Genomic DNA, 12,851 nt, shown 5'->3' on the forward strand with positions numbered 1-12,851 from the left:
TATAAATGACTTGCAGTGAGAGTAGCAGAGGATCCCACGCAGGGTCAGTGCTAGCTGGCATATTAGTGCAAATTTGTACTGATACACAAGCAGGAGCAACCGTCAGACCAGCAGCTGATATTAATCCTATCAAAGCTCAAGTAGTTCATTCTGAGTATTAGCGTTTCTCTTCCATTATCAGTACTGACAGCTCTGAAGGTGGTCTCTCATGTTATGAAATCACTGAATTCAGGAGGAGAAAGTAGGCTTACTTTGTGTACTCTATAATTACAGTATTTCTATCACAGCATGTGCTAGAGGTGAAAAAGTCTCAAAAGAAACTGGATAATGAAAAGCTGTGGGTAGGTAACATTGTACGTGACGTTCATGTGGAGATTGTTCTCTACTTAGCTTGGAAGGTTGGGACAGCCTTGACTTGAGTTCCCTTTTCATTTTGAATGGGGAAGGGATAAAGCAGCAATAAAAATTGTCAATCTTCATCACTTGATCCATTTTATCATGTCTGAATAGCCAGACATTTGTGCAGTTGGAAAAATTCAACAAAGGGAAGAAAAAAAAAATGCAGTCAGTCCTTCAGTTATATGTAACTTTGTATATATGTAGAGACCTCAAATAACAAAAAGCTAGAACAGAGAATGTTAGCAACTGCTTGGAACAGGATTTCCTCCAAAAGTCCAGCATTCACTAAAATTTGGCTAGCTAAAGAGCAACTGGCTACATGTTAGTGCCCAGTGTATCATACTGCAGACATAGAGCCTGCATCCCAGTAAAAGTCAGTCATGTTACAGGCAATCCTTTCATCACATGGGTGGCTAAACAACACCTTCTTCCATGCAGATTTCTCCAATGAGGAGCACTGTCTTGTTGCAGTGGGTGGTGCTGCATGAAGTAAGTGGCTGAGTGGAATAGGTAGATGTTTATCCATATCTTTCCTCACAGCACTACAGAAACACAACAGTTACTGATCTGCTTAACAGCTGCCTCAGACTGTTTCTAGAAGATGCCCTTAAGCATTGTGCAAAAGATACAAAGCAGTGACGTAGGCTGGTTATGGAAAATGGTTGGATTCGTGCTATGGGGGGCTGTGAATATGCTGATGGCTGCTGTGTCAGCGTTTGAGAGATGCTTTCAGCAGCAACCATCAGGAAAGAGTGCTAAACTGTGTGAAACTGGATGTCGTGAGTCACCAAAACCTTAGCATTGTGCATAAGAAAGAACAAGGACAATGTCATGACAGTGAGGCTACTTTACCTTCTGCTTTAGTTGAAATGTGTTTCTGAATGTATGTGCTAACTTATCCTACCCGGTTAATGTGTAGATTTGCTGTTAAACCAAATCAGGTTATATCAGATGGGAGAGCTATGAGAGAGTATCAAACCTAGAGGCATTTGCTGCTGATCGCTGTGTTTTATATCAGGCTCCAGATGATCTCTGAGGGATGCAGTGCTCTACTAGGTGCAATGTTGTAAATATTTGCTTAATTTGAGCACTGCAGTCAACAGAAGTGTGATGGTACTTAAGGAACCCTAGATGACTTAATCATAGGTGTGATACAAAAGGTAGAGTGACAATCAGAAAGGATAAAGATCATCCAGCTCAGACAGCAACAGGATAAATCCTTACTGAATAGCCTAGGCCCACAGACTTTGGTTTCTGCACACTGCAGGAAACAAAACTCCATCATCTTAATGCAGGTTGGATGCAAACTATTGGAAAAGGGAACAGTCTGGTTCAGTCCTTTACCAGGCAAATAGCACAAGCTGAGGCTTTGCTAGATTTGGCTCATCTGGCAAAACCACTGGCTGTGGTAAGCTGATGTGGACTTTGCAGCCTCACACAAATAACAAGATCCTCAACTTTGAGGATTTTGTTCTAATGACATCAAGAATTATTTTAAGTATTGTAATATTGTCCTTAGTTTTATATTTACATCTCAAGGTGAATAATAAACTGCTGACTACAAGGTCTCTGACTACAGACCTGTCAGAGGAGAAAAAAAAATAAAATAAACAAAAACCTTTTGCTCACAATCTAAACAGGATTAAAACGTTTGCTCCCTCATTTGAAACAACAGGCAAATGTGTTGAAATTTCAGAGGTAGAAATGAAATGTGAAAATGAGATGAAGTTACACTAGAATCTCTGGTTAATGTGGGTGTGGCTGTTTGGAGAGTTTTATGACCTGATTTGTCCATTTTTTTCCTCAGGAAACTAATCTTACAGTAAAGACAGAAACTAATCTTACAGTAAAGACAGTAGAACAATGTGTGTTTATTTTAATGTTGTAATAGGCAGCATGAATAATTAACTGACGTATACTAGCGGTGAATATACATGTGCTACAATTATACTACGTAAAGAAGATGCAGGAACACAGTCATTTTATGTGGGCAGTTGTCTTCAGCAAAAAGACAGTGTGAGGTTACTCAACAGTAGCAACATTTTGAAATGCCACAGCCAAATCTGCCAAAGATTGAGACTTAGGTTCAGCAGACAGCAGGAGTGCTCCTCATCCACCTAGATTGAGACTTAGGTCTCAATCTTTGGCAGATTTGGCTGTGGCATTTCAAAGTCTGAGACCTAAGTCTCATAAAAAATTACTCTTTGCCTCCCCAGCTGTGTTTCTTTATAGCAGCATAAGAGCTGAGAAAGTCATTCAATACCTTTTTTTTTTTTTTTTCCTATGCTTACAGCTAAAAACAGATGAAGTTTTGTATAGCCCTCCACATCTAGTAGAATGAGATATCAAGGTTGTACTACTACTTCTAATATTATTGGTTTGTGCCTATGTTATTTTGCTTAATAACTCGTAATGTGAATGTGAAAAGATACAACTACTGTGCAATTGGGAGAAAAAGTTATGGGCCATAGATTTAGGCACTTACAATGTTTGGACTTGTTCCCCCTGAAATAAAGAGGAGTTCTACAGTTGTCTGTAAAAGATGCAGGACTAGGTTTTAAATCATCCTACAAAGCACTAAAGCTCTATTAAAGAAATGTACTTTCAGAAGGAGCTGAAGAAAAAGCTGCCAGTCTAACTTATTCCATATAACCAAGAGGGTGATTAAATGTTCCAAATATGCAGAAGTCAAATGTCCCATTTCTGCTTTAAATCTTTTCCTTTTATAGGCTGTGGGTTATACTCCCTGCTTTGAAAACCTGTGCTGTTTAGGAACAAGAATTTATTTACAGTTTTAAAAACTTGCAACTAATCTTGGATGAATAGTCTAAATTAACCTTTGGCAGAGAAGTTGTAATTTCTAAGCCAACACACAACTGCATTTTGCATTAGTTCAGGAATATTGGGTACTTTGAGGGGTTAAGAATGAAATATTTTCCATGATTCATATCTCTTTTAGCTTGAAAAGTCAACAACTCAATTCTAATGTAGCCAAAAGGGGTTTTCAGTCCAAAATGTCTCGTTGCTTGCAATTAATTTGGGTTCTTGCAGTTAGGGTTTTGTATCACAATGCATTAATGCATGAAAGCAGCTGCACAATGAGTAGTGCCACATGTTTCAACTAAAAATAATCTGTGTATATTGTTGCTGCGCAAACAGTTGTACATTTTGGTCACTGAAGATAATCTCTCTGTTAAAACAGCAGACGCAGATGGCAGAATCAGATGCGTATTGGTAGAACTGCAAAGGGAATGCTCGCGTGTGCCTGCTCATGCCACCTAGCCATGAGCCATTCCTTTCTGTCTTGGCAAGGATGCTGAGTCCTATTATTTAAACCCACAAAAATTGCAACTAAACTTTTTATGATAAATGTACTTAGGCAAATGGAAACAACTTTTATTTTCCCTGAAACAAGGAGTTTGGAACTTGGACAACTGACATGGAGCTTGAGGGGGGGGTAGCTATTCTAATTTAGAATTAATTCTGTCTTCTTGCAGACATATCGATGGGAGAAGAAAAAATAAATAAATAAAATGGTATGCTTTCCGACTTGCTGAGATCCAAATCTTTCTTCCATTTGCAGTCCAATGTTTTGTGGCCCCACTGAAGACCCTGTGCCTTCCAAGAAACTCCAGAGAAATTGATTCTGATCCCCATCCTGCTAAGGTACATACAGTGGCTTGTCAGCAGATGACTTCTTCATCTTTGGGTTTTCAAAGCTGGAAGTAGAAGCAAGTGCTTTTCACTTCAAGCTCTGCTTTCAGTCCTAAAGTAAGCTATACAGAGAAAAACTTAAAGATTGTATTTTCATCTGTTCCTTACATGAAACCTGTTCTGGCCTATATCTGCCACCAGGCACAGTGCTAGCTCCCCGGTACAATACTGTGGTACACTAGAGCCAGAGTCTTAATACATGCTGGAGAACCTAGAGCCTGGCTTTCCAGCCCATAGGCAAGTGGAGTACTTTAGGAAGCTGTTCTTTCCTATCCTTCCTCTCTTTGTCTGTCCCTCACTTTTTGGGGTATGGCTGGGATGGAGTTAACTTTTTCACTTGCCAGGTTAGACTTCAGCAGACAGCAGGAGTGCTCCTCATCCACCTAGAGCCCTGGGGGCAGCAAAGCACAGGTCTCAGCTGCAGCATGATGTTGTTATGCTCAGGAGGAGTAAAAGTGTTCCTGCTCCCACTGCAATTGGACTCATTTTTGCTGGGAAGTATGTTCCAACTTTTCATCTTCCCATCTGTGCTATCCTGTTAGTCTGCAGCTTAGCATAAGCTGCTATTGAAGTGTAACATAATGGAGGAGATAACACTAATTTCCATTCAAAGATAGCAGGACTGCCATCTATCACCGCTCAATAGGCACTAACATCTAAGGCAAGCTGTCTGTTTTTATTTTCCAAGCCTCAGTGCAGTGCAATGTACTTACCTCCAAGAGCCGCGACTGACAAGCCTTGGTTGCTGCCACTTGCTGCCTTTCGTCTGGATCCAGTGTTTCCAGTCAGCCAGCTTGAATTAATTTACCATTGGAAACAAGGAGGCCCCATTCCTACAGGTAAGTCTGATCTCATTTGACAGGCTGCAGGTGGCTGTTGATTACCAAGTGAAACCTGTACAGTAAGTGCCCTATCTGAACATAGTACCAGACTGGCAATATGGTTGGAAGTTAAAGTAGTAGCAGATAGTTTATAATAGTGTGTTTTAATTATGGATCTATTTGTAAACCAGCTGTTCATAACCATTTACCTATCACTAGGCAAAGGTGTAGGGATGTTCTCTATACTGGTTAGCTCTTACATCTGATAAGTTCTGCAGGTTAATGATAATGTATTGTCATGCAGATTTATCTCTCTTCCAAAATGAAGCAGCCATCACCTACTGATAATGGAGAAAGAGAGGCTGTGATCCTGCAGTTGTGAGACCATGCAGAAATGGTAGGAGAGACTCAGAAGTGTTTAGTTCCCCATTAAGAAGCTGAGAGAGGGAGTTTTTCAGTGCAGAGCATTAGCTATAAAGAGACTTTGATCTGTGATTAGAGAAACCGACCCGTCTTGTATCTGTTCTTTGTAAAATAGGCAATGAAAAGGAGTATATTCTTGCTATGTAGGATTGTAGCCAAACTTGCTTATTAACTACTCCTAGAGGTGAAGAACTTAACTATTGACTAATTACTTGAGCCAGAAAGCACAGTGGTATTTGTGTATCTTTTTTTTTGTTGTTCTTTATTTCAAACATGTTCTCTGCTTTTCATTGTGTGGGTTTTTTTGTTTCTTTGTTTGTTTTGAGAGAGAGACAATAGCAATACATGCTCATGGAAGAACTGACAATGTATAGCCTTGTACACTGTATCTTGGCAGACAAGTAGGTGCAGCTCTGGCATCTCATTTTTTGTTCTCTAGACCGATACTGACAGTAAACAAAAGAAATGCTGTGTGCTAGAATTTTTTTTATTCCTACTTTTGCCAAGACCATCTTACTTAATGCTATTGTTACTAAAAATTTTGGCACAGAGAGAGCACATAAGATATACCCTCTTCACCTTGTATTTTAACTAATAAGCTCATTTATTCTTCTTTAAAATGGTTATTTTGGAAATGCTGTTATTGTTTAAAACATCTTCCCTTTTCTAGAATAAGGGCATAGTTTGTGTGAACAAAAAGCTCAGAATACAAACAGCTGTTTTAATGTGAAGCTAGAGAAAAATAATGCTAATTTCATACAGTAGTAAAGATTTCTGAGCTTCAGTCTCATTATAGCAATTTGTTTGGTCTGATTTTAATGTACTGTTTGCCCTAGAAATTTCAAGACTCTAGTTTCTCCTAGACTTTTTTTTTTTTGAGAGAGAGAGTCTAAAAGACCCCTTGTACCTAAGATTTAATTCTTAAACTTTATTTTATAGCACATGAGCAAGTGAACATGGAAAATGGATTAGAATTCTTCAAGAAGATCTAAGATGGTACTTTACATGGCTTCAAAGAACCTATGAGGTAACTTAAGAATTTCTCTGTTGCTCTAGATAGAAATTTTGATGTGATAACACTGTTCTTCAAAGACTAACTTCAGACCCATACACCATGGGGAGTATAGGGAAGATTTGGAATCCAAACCTTTAGTTTTCAATACAGTCAGTTAGTAAGCTGTCCCCATTATTTCTTTGCATCTAATCCTTCTGTTCTCTTGCCATCTTTTTTGGCATTCTCTAGGCGTCTCTTTTCACTTAGAATCCACAATCTAGAACACTCTTTTTGTAAATTATTCTCAAACTTATTTCTGAAGGAAGAATTAAAATCTGTTCTTTAACTAACTGCCTTCTGCTTAGGCTGCCTGTCCAGCAGGTGAGAAAATTTTCTCCCAAACCTGAAGAGTGATGGAATCAGAAGACTACAAGCTGTCCTGGAAAGTAGGAATTCAGCCCCTTTTTACTCCTGTGGAAGCTGCACCAGCCTGCAGGTTGGAAAAAAATCATTGATCAGTAAACCCAAGAGAGATCATCAGGAGGTATGTGACAGTTTACTAGCTTAGTGGTTGTCATCTGCCTGGAATGGAGAATAGCTGTCTCTGATTCCTATATCCCAAACTATGTCAGCATCTTAGTTTAAACAGTAGCTGAAGTAATATGTTTAGTGTTGAGAGCAGGAATTGAAAACTAGAACTTTCAGTACTGCTGGTTCTGGATGACAATTCACCACTGTGTTTGCAATACTTGTTTTTTCTCAGACTGTATACATCTAACATTCACTGTTGTAAAGACACTGTGTCAAAAGCAGAAACAATATAACAATATCCTCCCTCAGCCTGATTATTGCACAACATTATCTATGGTCTGACCACAGGCACCAAATCAAACTTTCAGTGCTTTAGATTCAGGGAAAACTTATTTGTGCATCCCAAATCATATGTGGAATAATCAAAAAGGTGTGTAGCAAAGTATATCAATGTTTTTGGCAGTGCACAATTACGGAATAATTTTAGTCATCATTTTCACTTTGCTAGTAAAAATACAGGTGTGTTGACTTCTGGTTGCTTAAACACATAGAAGATTAGTTACTGTTTTTACATCTCTGCTGGTTTTACTGCCTTGAACTTCAATATCTACATGCTATATAATTCACAATTTACCATCTGTTCTTTTTCCCCCTCAATTGGGAAATCCAGTCCTTAGCAAAATGAGATGCATGTGGGAACATTCAAAGGCCAGAATTCAGACAAGAACTTTGAAGGGGAGAGCTAAGGACTGCAGTAGTTCAGGTTCCAGGATAAAGCACAGTTATTAAGGTTTTTGAAAAATTTCAGTTTTGTATTCAAACACCTAAATTCCACTTCACTCTCACATTAGGCATCTAAGTCTTGCATTTTACTTTTCTTTTAAGCAAACAATATTTTAACAAGTATTTTCATTCAAGTTTTCGATCCAAATTCCTACTATTGCAATTACCTATGAAATTGAACACATTTAATAACAGAGTAAAGACACTCCCAATGAATGAAAAATCCCTTATTAGACAAAAATCTCAGAATGTCATAACCAAGGCTAGATCCAAAAAACGTGTTAATATTTATAATTCTTGGGGCACAAAGAAATTAAACCTTCCGAATTGTGTCTCAGCTGCTATTTTGTAGACTTTAATGTCCTCACAGTAAAGGCTATCTTGCCTGGATTAACAGGACTGAAGGAGGAAATAGATCTTATCCTTTCTTTTCAGTATTCATGAAAATGGACATCAGACCGGTGGCTTCAGTGGTGGGATTACTTACCGTAGTGACAACTTTCCTTACAGAAGGCTGAGCTCATCTTGATTCTTTTCTTCATCAGCGTGGAGAGTGAACAAAACAGCAAAAAAAACAAGCACAACCCTTCATCCCCTGTTAAGAATCCAGAGTTAAATACACTATCTCCTGAGATCAATAATTTAACTATTGGCTAAATTAGGTATCTTGTCTCCTTCACCTGATAATTTTTTCTATCTTGAGAAGAAAAGTTGCTTTTCTTGAGTGATGGAAGTGTTGTTTGTTTGCTTGTTTTTAATTTTAGATTGGTATGAAGTTAAGATACCTACATAGTAAGAAAAGAGTTCTGATTATTGGTATGTTACTAGTGAACCTATTGAATCCACACTCTGCAGTGTTAATGATTTTCAGTGTACTTTAAAATTGTTCAGGAATGGTTATCTTGTCCAGCTGAAAAAAGACTAGAAGGCATTCCCCACCCAACTAGATGTGTTGTCCTTCTGTACGCAAACTCTGCTGTGCAAAATAAAGCATAAGAAATAAGCATAAGGAATGACAATTAACAAATGGTGAAAAGGGGTCTCTGGGCCTTTATGTTCTGTTTGACCTTAAGGTGTCAGAATTACTATTTGTGTCATTTATTCACTGAGATTAGGTTTGTTTTTCAGTTTTATAAATATTATCTAAGGAAGTACAGTTTAAGGACAACAGCTGTTCTTTTTGTTACTACTTGTGCAAAACTCAGAATGACTATGAAATGTGAGAAATAATTAGTAGCCCATCAAATGAAAAAAAACAACAACAACAAAAAGTAACTAAACCAGCAGTTCAGAGCTCCACTTAAAAGAAAGTGCATAGCCTTCTACTAAAAATATGCATACTATTCATATTGATTTCCACTAAGATGATGTTCATTAATTTGTACTCCACCTGCTGTGTGAGATCTCTGTCTCCCATAAGAAAAGGTAGATACTTAAATCCAGAAATGAGCTCTTGGTGCACTCACTGCTTCATTCAGAGCTCAACAGGCATGACCTGTTCAAAGTTTCTCACGATTCCAACTTTGTTTCTCTCGCACTTCTGGTAGATAGAAAAAGAATACGAATTCCCTGTTAAATGAGAGGGATCTGGGGGTCGTGGTAGACAACAAGTTGAATATGAGCCGGCAGTGTGCCCTGGCAGCCAGGAGGGCCAACCGTGTCCTGGGGTGCATCAAGCACGGCATCGCTAGTAGGTCGAGGGAGGTGATTGTCCCGCTCTACTCTGCGCTGGTGCGGCCTCACCTCGAGTACTATGTGCAGTTCTGGGCACCACAGTATAAAAAGGACATGAAACTGTTGGAGAGTGTCCAGAGGAGGGCTACGAAGATGGTGAAAGGCCTGGAGGGGAAGACGTACGAGGAACGGCTGAGGGCACTGGGCCTGTTCAGCCTGGAGAAGAGGAGGCTAAGGGGAGACCTCATCGCAGTCTACAACTTCCTCGTAAGGGGGTGTCGAGAGGCAGGAGACCTTTTCTCCATTAACACCAGCGACAGGACCCGCGGGAACGGAGTTAAGCTGAGGCAGGGGAAGTTTAGGCTGGACATCAGGAAGGGGTTCTTCACAGAGAGAGTGGTTGCACACTGGAACAGGCTCCCCAGGGAAGTGGTCACTGCACTGAGCCTGACTGAATTTAAGAAGAGATTGGACTGTGCACTTAGTCACATGGTCTGAACTTGGGTAGACCTGTGCGGTGTCAAGAGTTGGACTTGATGATCCTTAAGGGTCCCTTCCAACTCAGGATATTCTATGATTCTATGAAATCTGAAAGCATTCAATCTAGGTAAGCATCATTTGAGATGTTACATATTAATGTAGCTCATGTGCATCATCTGTGTAACCTAGGTAAAAAAAAAAAAAAAAAGAAAGCCAAAGAGCCAAAATGAGGAGCTTACTGCTCTCTCTTCCTCCATTTCTCGTCTTTTTGTAGAACATCTTGTTCAGGCTGAGAGAGCTATGCATTCAGTTTCCCAAAGCAAACTGCATATGCACATGTTAAAGTTCCAACCCACAGCAATTTGGTTGGCTAGTACTATTTTCTTAAAGACGATTAATTTCATGTTTATGAGCTTTGCTATTTAGCAAAGTTCCATTAAGAAATACCGTTTTTCTAAATGGTATTTCTTATTTATAACCTTTTTTAAAAAAAAAATAAATAAATAATAAATAATCATACTATATCTATTACATTATCTCACAATGTACCAGTAACATGCTCACTATTCAGTTGGACCAGAACTGGAACCTTTTGAGACACATATTCTTCATTTATTTGCAGGACTCACCTGTTCGAAAGACTCTCATTAACCTACGGCTGTAGGCAACCAGTACTCTTAGGCAACCAGTACTCTAGTGGAGTATTTGTTTTAATGAATTGTTATCGTTATGTTCAGGGACTAAACGTTTGAGGAATGAAGTGAGCAGCTGTGATCCAAAAGCCAAAGCCCACCAGAAGAGAATGGACTGAATGATCAGAGAGTCTCCCAGAAAACTGTGAGTACCATCCAACATCCTGTGCTGAAAGAGAGCACTTCTGAAGGGTGCTACAAGCTCCTGGTGGATTAGAACAAGTGGTACTGGAACAAGAGAGATGAATAATGCAGATATCAAAAGTAGTAGTTACACAATATACTGAAGTATTAAGATATGATGCCAAGAATAAGACATGGAAGACAGTTCAAACCAGTCTGTCAATACCAGAAATTATGTACTTGTATCACACTTCAGGAAAACAGGAGAGAAAATAATAGAAAGCAGCATATGTAAGGAAAGAAGAAGGGGGGCAAAGCTTGGGTTTAAAAGGACAGAACACTTCCCTTCCTCCGAAGTTCAAAGAGTTTAATAAGCAACAGAGTACTAGCGTACTACAGAGTGATCAACTTACGAATAGGAGCTTCAGTTCCTATTTACACTTAGATAACGTATGCTTTAGAAAAACAAACAACAACAACAAAGAACATAATGCCTCTGACCATCTAGAAATGCTACTTGGAGATGTGAATTAGACCAAGAAGTAAGAAAGCTAGGCTTCTAAAGCATTAGCAAATCATAGAATAGAATCAAAGAATGGCTTGGATTGGAAGGAACATTAAAGATCATCTAACCCCAAAGTCCATTTGTACAAATATGACTAGGTGAAATAGTAAGGAACCTGAGGATTGGTCTCAATTTCATGATGGTATAACCGTGTAATCAGCAGCATGGAAGGCTGTTAATTCTTTTATTTATTCAAGTAAAATAAATTACTTTCAGGTAATGGATTTTCAGCAAACAAGTTTTTTTATATGCACAAACAAACTCCTTGCAGCAGCTTTTCAGAGAGGATTTTTTTTTTCTTTTTTGTAAACAGGGAATCCCTAAGGAGTTTATATAGAGATGGGTGAATATGAATCAAAAATGGACTCCTGTCCATCTTTTGCAAACTGTGAACAGTTTGCAAAAAAAAAAGTCAATTTAGATGTAACTATAAAATATGAACTAGTCAATCTAATGAGGCCTAGTTCATGAATGAGGGATGAAGAACTGTGTGGAGTTCCATTAGGCACAGTAACACATCCTTATATGTGGAAAAACAGGGCAGTGTGAGGCTGATTAGAAAACAAGAAACTGAAAATGCATTATAGTAGTACTAGAGCATGAGGGTTTTTGTTTTTTTTTTTTGTACAAAGTATTGATCTTCACTAGTTTAAGTAAAAAAGCCCCAATGGCTTGCTCAACTGTTTTTTCCTGAGACACCTTGTTACCTGAGTGTGGTGTCAGACGGTGCAGCCCTGGAACTGCTTCATGGAGGTAGGCAGCACATACTGCTCTCTTTTTCTTCCATGCCTTCTTTGCAAATTGTACTCCCAAACTCTTGACAGCAGTTCAAATACTGTGTCAAAAGGGTAGCAGGATAAAGGGACTGTTAGTTCCACTCTGTATTCAGAAAAGCGCCTGAAATACTAAAATGAAGTCGATAGCTAGATAGTCTTATTAAAATGGCAAAAATAAATGACCCTTTACTGAGCAAGGCAAAGTAATGATATTGAGTTGGCCTCAACAGCAGGAGTTGGAAAAGAATCCCTTCCCCGTTTGGCTAGACTTCTCACATTTGAGTGCTTTCCATAATGAAACATTGCTGGATTTCTCCATTTTTTCCATTCCTAGAGAATCCAATTTACAGCGAAGTGTCCTGCTCTATGCATTACAATGTCAGGACTCAAGTGCACTGTAACTTATAGTTCAGGGTGTGCCAGTACGGTAAGATTTTGATGGAGAAAATCCTACATAAATCCTCTCCTACACACAGGAGACTTATTACTAGCTACCTTATCAAATCCAGCCTCAGTAATGGGCCACACAGGAAACGTAATCTCTGTGACTGTTGTGCAGTGGAAGCTAGACTAGCCTCTTTACAAAAATGAAGCATTATTTTCAGGAAATAATTGCTCAGACTTGCTCCTTAAATCAGCTATGTACTATTTGACTTTTATACTATTTATTTCAGGTTTGTTTGTTTGTTTTAAATCTCTGACCAGAAGAATAAGATAGGTTTACATCTTCTGCAGAAGTTATCTGGATGTGAACAGCGACAAATGGTCTAAAGGAATCTGATAATCATTCAAAAAGCAATAAATGGCTGACATTTCCAACTTCTGTTGGTTTGAGAGGGGAGGGGAAGAGAGAGGACCAGGGGGAGGAAGGGTGTC

At 38.9% G+C, this 12,851-nt stretch overlaps 2 long non-coding RNA genes across 3 annotated transcripts in view; one reads left to right on the plus strand and one right to left on the minus strand.

The window, feature by feature from the left end:
- Positions 1–12,851, plus strand: part of LOC137856099 (uncharacterized) — a 272,780-nt gene that overhangs the window by 243,479 nt on the left and 16,450 nt on the right. The window contains exons 6-11 of the long non-coding RNA XR_011096196.1: positions 3,983–4,065; positions 4,802–4,952; positions 5,239–5,331; positions 6,297–6,384; positions 6,717–6,895; positions 10,557–11,952. This is a non-coding gene — a long non-coding RNA (uncharacterized lncRNA). The remainder of the gene's footprint in view (positions 1–3,982; positions 4,066–4,801; positions 4,953–5,238; positions 5,332–6,296; positions 6,385–6,716; positions 6,896–10,556; positions 11,953–12,851) is intronic.
- The window catches only part of LOC137856100 (uncharacterized), a 44,817-nt gene continuing 35,266 nt past the window's right edge, over positions 3,301–12,851 (minus strand). Inside the window, exons 3-7 of one of the 2 annotated variants that reach the window (XR_011096198.1) lie at positions 11,907–12,034; positions 9,056–9,205; positions 8,153–8,260; positions 6,755–6,841; positions 3,301–4,118 (exon numbers count right to left, since the gene is read on the minus strand). This is a non-coding gene — a long non-coding RNA (uncharacterized lncRNA). Of the gene's footprint in view, positions 4,119–6,708; positions 6,842–8,152; positions 8,261–9,055; positions 9,206–11,906; positions 12,035–12,851 lie in introns of those variants that run through there. The other variant, XR_011096197.1, reaches the window with a different exon arrangement.

The sequence above is a fragment of the Anas acuta genome, chromosome 4 (genome assembly GCF_963932015.1).
Source record: "Anas acuta chromosome 4, bAnaAcu1.1, whole genome shotgun sequence".
Lineage (NCBI taxonomy): Eukaryota > Metazoa > Chordata > Aves > Anseriformes > Anatidae > Anas > Anas acuta.